This window comes from Blennius ocellaris (genome assembly GCF_963422515.1).
Source record: "Blennius ocellaris genome assembly, chromosome: 3".
NCBI classification, from domain to species: Eukaryota; Metazoa; Chordata; class Actinopteri; order Blenniiformes; family Blenniidae; genus Blennius; species Blennius ocellaris.
In genome coordinates, this window is record NC_137652.1 from 32,698,927 (window position 1) to 32,711,645 (window position 12,719).

Genomic DNA, 12,719 nt, shown 5'->3' on the forward strand with positions numbered 1-12,719 from the left:
TTAAATGATGTGTTTATCAGGTTCAAGCAGTTTCAACCAGTTTTATTTAGTGGAGTAACTGCTATTTTCATTTCATCAGGAGTGGCTGAAATGATGCTCCTCACGGGATACAGAGTGATTTTGGAATAAAGTTTTTATTTCATTTGAACAAACTAGTACTTTCTCAATTCAAGTTTAAATGATGTGTTTATCAGGTTCAAGCAGTTTCAACCAATTTTATTTAGTGGAGTAACTGCTATTTTCATTTCATCAGTAGTGGCCGAAATGATGCTCCACACGGGATATAGAGTACTTTTGGAATAAAGTTTTTATTTCATTAGAACAAACTAGTACTTTCTCAATTCAAGGTTAAACATGATGGACTTAGCAGTTGCAAGCACTTTCAAACAATTATATTTAGTGGAGTAACTGCTATTTTCATTTCATTAGGAGTGGCCGAAATGATGCTCCTCACGGGATATAGAGTGATTTTGGAATAAAGTTTTTATTTCATTAGAACAAACTAGTACTTTCTCAATTCAAGTTTAAATGATGTGTTTATCAGGTTCAAGCAGTTTCAACCAGTTTTATTTAGTAGAGTAACTGCTATTTTCATTTCATCAGGAGTGGCCGAAATGATGCTCCACACGGGATATAGAGTACTTTTGGAATAAAGTTTTTATTTCATTAGAACAAACTAGTACTTTCTCAATTCAAGGTTAAACATGATGGACTTAGCAGTTGCAATCACTTTCAAACAATTATATTTAGTGGAGTAGCTGCTATTTTCATTTCATTAGGAGTGGCCGAAATGATGCTCCTCACGGGATATAAAGTAATTTTGGAAGAAAGTTTTTATTTCATTACAACAAACTAGTACTTTCTCAATTCAAGTTTAAACATGATGGACTTAGCAGTTGCAAGTACTTTCAACCAATTATATTTAGTGGAGTAACTGCTATTTTCATTTCATTAGGAGTGGCCGAAATGATGCTCCACACGGTATATAGAGTAATTTTGGAATAAAGTTTTTATTTCAGTAGAACAAACTAGTACTTTCTCAATTCAAGTTTAAATGATGTGTTTATCAGGTTCAAGCAGTTTCAACCAGTTTTATTTAGTGGAGTAACTGCTATTTTCATTTCATCAGTCGTGGCCGAAATGATGCTCCACACGAGATATAGAGTGATTTTGGAAGAAAGTTTTTATTTCATTAGAACAAACTAGTACTTTCTCAATTCAAGGTTAAACATGATGGACTTAGCAGTTGCAATCACTTTCAAACAATTATATTTAGTGGAGTAGCTGCTATTTTCATTTCATTAGGAGTGGCCGAAATGATGCTCCTCACGGGATATAGAGTGATTTTGGAATAAAGTTTTTATTTCATTACACAAACTAGTACTTTCTCAATTCAAGTTTAAACATGATGGACTTAGCAGTTGCAAGTACTTTCAACCAATTATATTTAGTGGAGTAACTGGATATTTTCATTTCATTAGGAGTTACCGAAATGATGCTCCACACGGGATATAGAGTAATTTTGGAAGAAAGTTTTTATTTCATTAGAACAAACTAGTACTTTCTCAATTCAAGTTTAAATGATGTGTTTATCAGGTTCAAGCAGTTTCAACCAGTTTTATTTAGTAGAGTAACTGCTATTTTCATTTCATTAGGAGTGGCCGAAATGATGCTCCTCACGGGATATAGAGTGATTTTGGAAGAAAGTTTTTATTTCATTAGAACAAACTAGTACTTTCTCAATTCAAGTTTAAATGATGTGTTTATCAGGTTCAAGCAGTTTCAACCAGTTTTATTTAGTGAAGTAACTGCTATTTTCATTTCATCAGGAGTGGCCGAAATGATGCTCCACACGGGGTATAGAGTGATTTTGGAATAAAGTTTTTATTTCCTTTGAGCAAACTGGTACTTTTCAATTCAAGTTTAAACATGAAGTGTTTATTAGGTTAAAGCAGTTTCAACCTCTTTTATTATGCTAGGTTTGACTGTTATGGTCTTTTCATCAGTTGTTGCCGAAAAGATGCTTCAGACGAGATACTGAGTATGTTTTTAGAATAAAGTTTTAATTTCATTAGGACAAACTCGTACTTTCACTATTCAAGTATCTACCCAGATATATGTACACTAACACAACTATTGCTCAACCAAGGTGCTAAAAACACTGTGTTATAGTTGCGAGGTTACAATTTGTATAGACTACAGAAGTGAAAGCCACCTGCCATCACCTGTGCATTAACAACATTTTCGCACTTTTCGAAACACAGCTTTTGCGTGACTCCTACCATGAGTCGTCAGAGACACTGCGTGCTCAGAGCAAAGATACCTCGGGAGCCACATGACCCAGTTGAAGACTGTTGTCGCCGGTCTTCTATGGCTGTCTACACAGGAGAGAAGAAACCTCAACAGCGAGTTGCTATGACACACATCCATCAGTGCTCTCAGCCGCACCACCACGTGGTCTCGCAGCTCTTTCACTCCTTTTCAGGAGAACGAACATTGTTATTTTCCAGCACCTCACAGTGCTATCAGCTCCCTCACTCTCTCTACCGGAGAGAACCAGGATGTTCTAGCTCAGATGACTCTGACCATTCCGATATCCCAAGGGTACCTGGTCTTTGGACCAGCCAGAGACCAGGCTGGTCTCTGGCCAGAGACCAGGATGGTCTCTGGCTCTGGTCCCTTGCAGAGGACATAGAGCAGTTCGAACCAAACAACCCGGAAATTCGTGTAGCGGACTACCTGGGGGAGGTTGAACGCTGCCTCTTCAACCTGCCTCATCCTTCGTCCCGAGAGAAGCTTACGCTTCTCTGGAAGATGACATCCAGGAGTGTCCATGTTTACATAGAGTCCCTCCCATCTGCCATCAGAGACCATTACTCAGCCCTCTGTCATGCACTTAGGGAAGCAGGATCATCTGCACAATGATCCTGCCTCTGCAAACTTTGGTGCATTTACAATCACTCAAAAGGGGGCGGAGACTCCCAGATAGTATTTATAGGTGCCTACGGGCTGCCTACTTCCAAGGCCACAATGCATCAGGATTGGACAAAGACCAGACTTTTAAGTCCCTCTTCGTTAACAACCTCCACAACAGTGTGAGGATCGATGTCGCCCTTTTCTGCAGGACCAAAAACCCCACCATGAAAGACCTCCGCAAACATGCGCAGATGGTGTGGGAGCTGCACCACCGTTCAGGTGAAAACTATGATGGTGATGCAGGTGTCCTGAGGTCTCAGGTGAGGAGAGGTAAGTCTAAAAACCGAGGCTGAGGTCAGACTCAAAACAACTGGGATGCAGATGTCCCACAGTGGATTAAAACCTGCATCAGAGAGGTGAAGCAGCACCTGAACCCGCCTGGTAAGAAGGGACCTGGCTCCCCCTGACCGCATGACTTGGCCCCTCCCCTCCGCACACAAAGTTCATTTTGGCAGGAGGAGGAGATCCAGGAGGTGAAAGAGGCCCATTTGACATTCTTGGGTAATCTTGGCTATGCCAACCACAGATACACTTCAGTGGTGGTAGGGGTTGTTGACACTCTCTCACTGCTTGGTACTGGGTCAGAAATCCCCCTCATGTGTTCAGACACCTTCGCACGGGTTGCTAGAACCACGCTTGCGCATGCCACTTAAGGAAAGCCACTTCAGGTGGAAGAGTGTAGCATAAACATCCGAGGCTTCACTCAGGACTTGACCACACCACACAGAACTAGGCCACCCAGCTTCCAACAGCCATCGTTCAGCCAACCCACGGGTCCAAAATCTGACACCTATCTGACACCTGGTCAGATTAAAGTGACCGCATTTCCACCTTTAGAGATGTTAACTGACAGTTCATTCCACAATCTTGAACTAATTCTCATCTCATTGACAATCTGCCTTCGTCCCTCACCAGCGACGACACGCATGACACAACTCTCCTCATTTCCACAACCAAAACCATCACCAGCACTCACCATGTTAACCTTGAACAGGTTCTTCATGGTACAAAACCGAGCACCGAAGGTGACATGGTTGTGCACGCTCCAATGACTCAACCAGAGAATACAGACATTTCAGGCAAACAGACCATGTCTGTACCAGAAGAACCTTATTCAGGCTTCGAGTCAAAGACCGAGCAACGCTCTGCTGAGGCTCGCGCTTTACCACAACAGAAACAAGGAGATGCATTTGTATGAGGAGGTCTCCCGCGATTATCACACGATCTTCGCAAGGGACTCGCACAAAAGGGGGGGGGAGTCACAGACTCACTCCCCCCCACCCAGTGCGCGTCCCCACTGACCTCGAGGCACTGCCATCTTCTGAAACCCAGTACATACCCTTTCTAGCTGACGGGGTCAAGCGGTCCTGGGCCTGAATTCACTGGTTTGAAACAGCCTGCGCTCGAATCTCACACCTTCCCTGTTATTCAAAATTGTTATATCTAAAGAGAAACATTATTCAATTTAAATAACACTTTTTTTGGCATTAACTATTTCCAGTTTAGCTGGTGGTGGCCCAATGTCATTATTATTTGATAAATAACCAATTTATTCTAATGAATAATTTTTCATAAATAAATTATTTTTGATAAAATGTTGCTCCGTGCTCTTGTTTATCTTCCAACATGTGAGATGTTGTTGATGAATACACAGCACAGTTCCACAGTAACCAATGTGTTTTACACAGCCACAAAAGAAACAGAACACGTCATCAGTCTGCCACGGGACATACACAGAGAGTCAGTTTAGTATTACCATTAGCATGCATTTAATTGGACTGTGGAAGAAAACCAGAGAACCCTGAGGAAACACATGCACACACAAGTTAATTCCACAAACACCTCCAGGTGGATTTAAACCCACGATTTTCTGTATGTAGCCATTCAGACAATTTGACCATTGTAATTGATAGAGCTGATAAAACATTTATTTGGTATATAGTTGTAATCTCAATATGAAAGGTTGTAGAAATTAATCATGCCCAAAAACTCCTGCAGGGCCTTAACCGAGGCTGGACGAGGAAAATCTGTCACCGCTTGCACCTTAGAAGGCAACGGAATGGCACCCTGAGTTGAAATACGATGACCCAAAAAGTCAATCACAGGCAGACCAAACTGGCACTTAGCAGGGTTGACAATAAGGCCATGTTCCTCAAGGCCAGACCTGGGTATTTTAAGGCCCGCGGGACCCGATTCTGACCGGCCCGCGAAAGATTGCTTAGAATTAAGAAAACAAAAGCTTCTTTCGAATTTTAATGCGTGGACTAAAACCATCGGCTGTATAAACTAAAACGGAAATGCTTTTACTTTGAAGCCTGTTTATTTATGAACAGTGTACGTAACCTACGTACGTCGTATACGTACCCCGTAAAACAAGTCAATCAGTGCATGTGATTAGCGGTCATTGTCGCCCCTCAATGATGTACGGGCACGTCAAGAAAAGAAAGGTGGATGCTGAAGGCCGAAATTTCAAGAAGATTTGGAGCACTAAATATTTGTTTACTGAAGTCGGTGGTAAACCCGTCTGTTTAGATTGTGGTGAGCACGTCGCCGTGTTTAAGGAGTATAATGTGAGTCGGCATTATGAGACAAAACACGCGGAGAAATACAGACACTTGGCGGAGGCTGAGAGAGCGCGAATATCAGAAGACTTGCTAGCAAAGCTAGCAAAACAACAAGGCTGTTTTAGCAAGTTACACACAGCCCGGGATGCAGCGACCAAGACCAGCTTCGTCATATCCCACAAAATAGCTAAAAACAGCAAGCCGTTCTCGGATGGCGAGTTTGTGAAAGAGTGCTTGGTGGACTCTGCCGCGCTAATATGCCCTGAGAATAAAGAAGCATTTGAAAAAGTCCCGCTGTCCAGGCGAACCGTCACCAGAAGGGTGGAAGGAATCGCGGAGAATCTCAAATGTCAGCTCAAAAGTGGAGTTGAAAGTTTTGACTTTTTCTCTTTGGCTTTGGATGAGAGCTGTGATGTCCGTGACACTGCCCAGTTACTGGTGTTTCTCCGGGGAATAAGGCAGGACTTCAAGATTACGGAGGAGCTGGCAGCATTGAGGTCAATAAAAGGAACGACAACGGGAAGCGATCTGTTCAAGGAGGTCGATGCATGCATGGTCAAGCTTGGACTGAAATGGGACAAACTGGTAGGCGTCACTTCTGATGGTTGTCCGAATATGACAGGAAAACATGTCGGACTTTTGAAACAGATCCAAGATAAAGTGACTGAACTCGGCACAGAGCATCATTTAGTGTTGATACATTGTATTATACATCAGCATGTACTGTGCAGGTCTGTGCTAAAACTTAACCATGTTATTGATGTTGTAACAAAAATGGTTAACTTTATCAGGGCACGACCATTAAATCACAGGCAGTTTGTTGCACTTTTAGAAGAGCATGAGAATGAACATGGTGACATCATGTACCACACAGCTGTCAGATGGCTCAGTCTGGGCAAAGTGCTCAAAAGATTTTGGGACCTGAAAACAGTGATTCAAGAGTTTTGTGAGATGAAAGGCAAAAACATCCCGAGCTTTCAGATATGAACTGGATGGCAGATTTTGCATTTGCTGTTGATGTGACGGCACTGATGAATGAACTGAACACTAAACTGCAAGGCAAGGGCCTTTTCGTTCATGACATGCATAACCTGGTGAGGGCTTTTATGAGAAAGTTGCTGTTTCTTTCAAGTCAACTACAGAACAACACTCTCACTCACATGCAAACCCTTAAAGAAGTCAGACCATCAGCTAATCATCTCTGCAGGTACTCATCCATGTTAGGACATTTGCATGGTGAGTTTTTAAGGCGATTTGATGATTGTAAAAACATTGAGGATGAAATGCACCTGGTTTCCTCTCCCTTTGCCTGCAGAGTAGATGATGCACCCAGTGATGTTCAGCTGGAGCTCATTGACCTGCAGTCTGACACAGTACTGGCAGTCAGCATCACTGCTGGAGTTCTACTCATCTCTTAAGGAGGAGAACTTTCCAAACATGAGGAGACATGCTCAGAAGATGTTGGTTCTGTTTGGATCTACCTACATATGTGAACAAACACTCTCAGTAATGAAGTTTACCAAATCCAGGTTCAGATCCTCTCTTACTGATGATCATCTGTCAGCTGTGCTTCGCATCTCCACCTCAGACATTCAACCTGACTTTAATGCACTCGTTAAAGGGCAGCAAAGGCTAGATTTCTCTCACTGAACAAGAAAATACACAAAAGTGTGTTCACTATTACTTTTTGTCTGCACAGCTTGGCAGTTTGACAATCATTATGTGACATATCTTGTTGATGATATTTGACATACAAAGACATTGTGATGTCTTAATAGAAAAAAGTGTTTTTGGTTAATGTAATTAAAAAAAGAGTTACAAATGTTTCATGTTTACAATTGTTTTGAATAACTGCACTGAATAAAAACATTTTTTGTTAAAATAACCCTCACTTTCTCTTTACCTAATAATAACACAGACACTTACCAGCATGTGTAAACAATGCCATTTGCTGCTTTCAATGTAGAAATAAAATTCATATGCAGAATAGAGTTTAAACTTTTGGCCCGGCCCTCCACAATATTTTCTGCTTCTCATTTGGCCCCTTCAGAAAAATAATTGCCCACCCCTGCTGAAGGCGCTGAAAAACTTGCTTTAGGTGTGAAAAATGCTCCTCAACTGAAGAACTAGCCACCAAGATGTCGTCCAGGTAAACAGAAACGAAAGCGAGGTCGCGCAGCACCGAGTCCATCAACCTCTGAAAAGCCGTGCCTCTACTCTTGCCTGGCCATAATAAAACATAAAAAAATGACAAGAAAGCCACAATATAAATAAAGCTTTCAATTTCTATTCAAGAAAATGTGCCCATCTTTTCTAAAACTCTCTCTCCCTCTCTCTCTCTCTCTCTCTCTCTCTCTCTCTCTCTCTCTCTCTCTCTCTCTCTCTCTCTCTCTCTCTCTCCCCGCTTCCTCATTAGTTTTAATGTTGTTTTTTTTCCGGACTAAATGTGAATGTTTGATGAGAGGCTGTATCTGGCAGCATGAGTCACTCATTGAGTAAAAAGAAAAAAGTGATGGCACGTGTCGCCCTCTAAACGTATTGAGAACAGGTAGGAAGCATGTTACAAGCTAATAAAACTAGTAAACAGAGTCCATGTGTGTATCAGTGAAAGTGAGCGGGTTTTATGTTTCTATGTTTCTTCAGGTGAGATGTCCAGTTCCTGGACGTTCACAGCACTTTCACGGCTGGGAGACATAGTTTGCATTGTACAGAGAGGTTAAGAGATTTCTCCGACTTTAAAACATAGTGATGAAAGCAACTCTCTGCATAATCCATGGCAAAGCATGGATTGTCAGCCTGAAAGCGTCTGGAAGTGTCGCAATGCCAATGCATGGCGCATGTGACAGCTGCATTTCTAGTTTATTCCATCTGATTTCTACTGTAATCCTGCTCAGTAATCCCAGTTTTTATCGAATATACCTGTAATGAGATTACACATTTTTTTATGTACTGTAACAGATTACAGTTATATGTTATATAACATATATGTTATATGTTTTTTGTATCCTAGTTATGAAACACTGTTACATGTATTCCATTACTACCCAACCCTGGTTGCACCTAAACATGTGATACACACTCAGACCTTACTGAGACTTAATAAACTAAAGTTTTCTAGCTGTGCAATGACTTGAAGTAAAGCTCTGGTAAACAAGCTGCATGTAATGATGTTCATGTAGGTACAAACAGCCAGAAGAGTCTTTAGAGCCAGAAGTGGACAGACGAAATCACCTTGTACTGCAGGTGACAGGAGGAGCAGCAAGGTGGGCGAGATACAGGTTCTGGGAGATTCCCACAACACACTGTAGACAAAAGAAAAGTGTTAAATGCACAGGTTCCACAAGTTGAGAGACTCTTAAGATCAACACCAGGAGACACCAGATCACTTTGATTGATTGTGAGGACAACACACACGGAGTGAGGTGGTATTGAAAGGCTAATTGCAGGAGGAAAGGTTTGTTTTGTAGAATGGGTCTCTTGTATTAAATTCAATGTAATTTGGATCAAATGTCTTTGTTATTTTAAAAGCATGTTTTGTTGTGAGATGTAATTTAATTTAATCACAATAACCAGCCAAAGTATTTTCTATGTTTACTACGTTTAAAACTAAATGATCAACCATCTCAACAGTCATTGGTGGACATTTAATGTATGTTTCATCACCTGAAGAGTCCAACTTTGCTTTACATCTTTAACTTATATACAAGTGAAATCACAGCTCTAAGTTCTTGTTACTGAATAGTCCCTAAACGGCTCACCTACATGGCTGTGAGGCCCTGTCCGGAGGGATGGATGAGCCCGATGAAACGTGGGATCAGCCGTTGGTGGAGATTTCCACTCAACCCTTTGAAGCGCTGCTCCCACGTTCCTCCACTTGGACCATGGTTTAATCGAGGAAAATCATGTCACACTGAAAAAACAATTCTGTCATTTCATTTTTGAGTGTACTTTTTTAAGATAGAGCTTCTCAGGCTGGTTTAATCAAGTAAAATCATGTTACTGTCTTAAAGGTGTACAGGAGGATTTTCTTTTTCCGGGTGGATCATCAAGACTATTGGTACTCCCAAATGTCAATCATTCTGGTGATATATTACGCAAGGCCGTCGTACGTGCTCGTCCCCAGGTAGCGTGGATTTATTAGTTTTCACTTTCTGCGCATGCGCGCTTTCAGGTGTATATGGTGAGCTACGCCTTCAGCGAGCTCGCAGTTCTCACCGGGTACTTTGAAAATGGCAGAGGGTCGCAAAAGAGAAAAAGTGTCTTCGAAGTGTATGAGAAGAAGAGAAAGGCTTCGGAAGAGAGAAACAAGACCAGAGTGTTTTTGGGAGATTCTTTCACACGATGGCGTGCGCTGAAAGCCCAGGTTGGGCTTCCCACTGATGCTTCAGTCGCGAAGTTTCTACTCGACAGGTAAAGTTTGGCATTCTATTTGGAGAAATCCATTTCAAATCACTTCCAGTAAAAGTTATCTACGTCTATATTGTAAATTTCCAGGGTTGATTAGTGGAAAAAGTTCAAATCTTCTTGTAAAGTGAGCTTGTGTAAGCGATGCCGACTTGTGACTTGTAAACAGGGCGTGCACGAGGAGAACTGGGCTCGTTCATGTCTCTCGCACACGTTTTAGTAGGTGTTCCGTCTCGGGAGCAGGTAGAGCTTTGCGCATGTGCATTTTTCAAAAGGTGGAGAGGGCGGTTCTTTCCTAAAATTCGGGAAAATCCTACTGTACACCTTTAAGATAGAGCTGCTCAGGCTGGTTTAATTGAGAAAAAAATCATGTTATTTTCTTAAGATAGAGCTGCTCAGGCTGGTTTAATCTAGACAAATCGTGTTACTGTGTTTATATAGAGCTGATCTTGCTGGTTTAATCTAGAAAATCACGTGCTGCTCAGGCTGGTTTAATCTCGAAAAATCGTGTTACTGCCTTTAGATAGAGCTGATCAGGCTGGTTTGATCCAGAAAAGTCATATTACTGTCTTTAGATAGAGCTGCTCAGGCTAGTTTAATCTAGAAAAATTGTGTTACTGCCTTGAGATAGAGCTGGTCTTGCTGGTTTAATCTAGAAAATCACGTGCTGCTCAGGCTGGTTTAATCTTGAAAAATTGTGTTACTGCCTTTAGATAGAGCTGATCAGGCTGGTTTGATCTAGAAAATCACATTACTGTCTTTAGATAGAGCTGATCAGGCTGGTTTGATTTAGAAAATCACGTTACTGTCTCTAGATGGTGCTGCTCAGGCTGGTTTGATTTAGAAAATCACGTTACTGTCTCTAGATGGAGCTGCTCAGGCTGGTTTAATAAAAAAAATAAATAAATAAAAAAAAATATCAATCCCGTTACTGTCTTTAGATATAGCATCTCAGACTGGTTTAATCTAGAGAAATCGTCTTACTGACTTTAGGTAGAGATGCTTAGTGTTGGAATTCGTTCCTGTGTTCCCCTGAATACCTGCTTGTTCGTTTGATCCGGGAGAGGCAGGAACAGAGTTAATTTCTTCTATAGTGAATTTAATAATCACACAAACAAGAGATTACAAAAATACATATATCAGATTACATAATACGAGCAGGAGCAGGAGTCTGGTTCGCATTGCCGGCAGTAAGTCGGACCTGTTCCCTGTGCACGTTGGGCTCCGGCAGGGGTGTCCTTTATCACCGGTTCTGTTCATCATATATATGGACAGAATTTCTAGGCACAGCCGGGGGCCGGAGGGGGTCCGGCTTGGGGACCACAGAATCTCATCTCTGCTATTTGCGGATGATGTGGTTCTGTTGGCCCCATCAAGCCTGGATCTCCAGCGTGCACTGACACGGTTCGCAGCCGAGTGTGAAGCAGCTGGGATGAGGATCAGCACCTCTAAATCCGAGGCCATGGTTCTCGACCGGAAAAAGGTGGCTTGCCCCCTCCAGGTCGGTGGAGTGCCCTTGTCCCAAGTGGAGGAGTTTAAGTATCTTGGGGTCTTGTTCACGAGTGGGGGAAAGATGGAGCGTGAGATCGACAGGCGGATCGGTGCAGCGTCTGCAGTTATGCGGACGTTGTATCGGTCCGTCGTGGTGAAGAAGGAGCTGAGCCAAAAAGCGAAGCTCTCGATTTACCGGTCGATCTTCGTTCCTACCCTCACCTATGGTCATGAACTATGGGTCATGACCGAAAGAACGAGATCCCGGATACAAGCGGCTGAAATGAGCTTCCTCCGTAGGGTGGCTGGGCGTACCCTTAGAGATAGGGTGAGGAGCTCAGTCACCAGGGAGGAGCTCGGAGTAGAGCCGCTGCTCCTCCACATCGTGAGGAGCCAGCTGAGGTGGCTCGGGCATCTATTTCGGATGTCCCCCGGACGCCTCCCGAGAGAGGTGTTCCGGGCATGTCCCTCCGGTAGGAGGCCTCGGGGCAGACCCAGGACACGCTGGAGAGACTATGTCTCTCGGCTGGCCTGGGAACGCCTTGGGGTGCCACCGGAGGAGCTGGAGGAAGTGTCTGGGGCGAGGGAAGTCTGGGCAACTCTGCTTGGATTGCTGCCTTCGCGACCCGGCCCCGGATAAGCGGCAGAAAATGGATGGATGGATGGATGGATGGACTTGTCACGTCACATGAACAGAGAGGAGCGCTATTTCACCTCCTCCCTTGCTGTCGTCTACTTCTCTGTGTTCTTCTTACTTCGGTGTACAGGGATTATACTGCCCTTTGACGTGTGGAGCTGTCTCCTGGATTAGCCGATCAAGGGGCAACTTGCTTCAGATGGATGGAGGTTTTCATAAGAGTGCGATGTGGTTTTCCCGCCAGAGTACACTGCGACAGATGGCACCGCATTGTTCCTCTTGTATCCAGGGTTCGACTAACGGCCGGACCCTCCTCTCCAGTACCCTGGAATAGACTTTCCTGGGGAGCCTTTGTCACTCAGCCGAACAGCGTGAGACGTCCTCTCGACGACCTTAAATCGACCCGTTCACCTGGGCTCGGACCACTTCCTCTTTATCACCCTGAGAAGAACCCAGGGGCTGGTGTTGAGGATCTCAGCCGAGTCCCCCCTGGCTGCCGGTCCCGGCAACCTGTGCAGAGAAACGAGATTCCAGACATCTCAAAACTGCGTTGTCACATCTCTCACCTGAACATAGATTTTTCTCTTGTATAGATTTGGCTAATGCTTTTTTCTGTCCGGCACTGGCGGATCAGGTGAAACCACTGC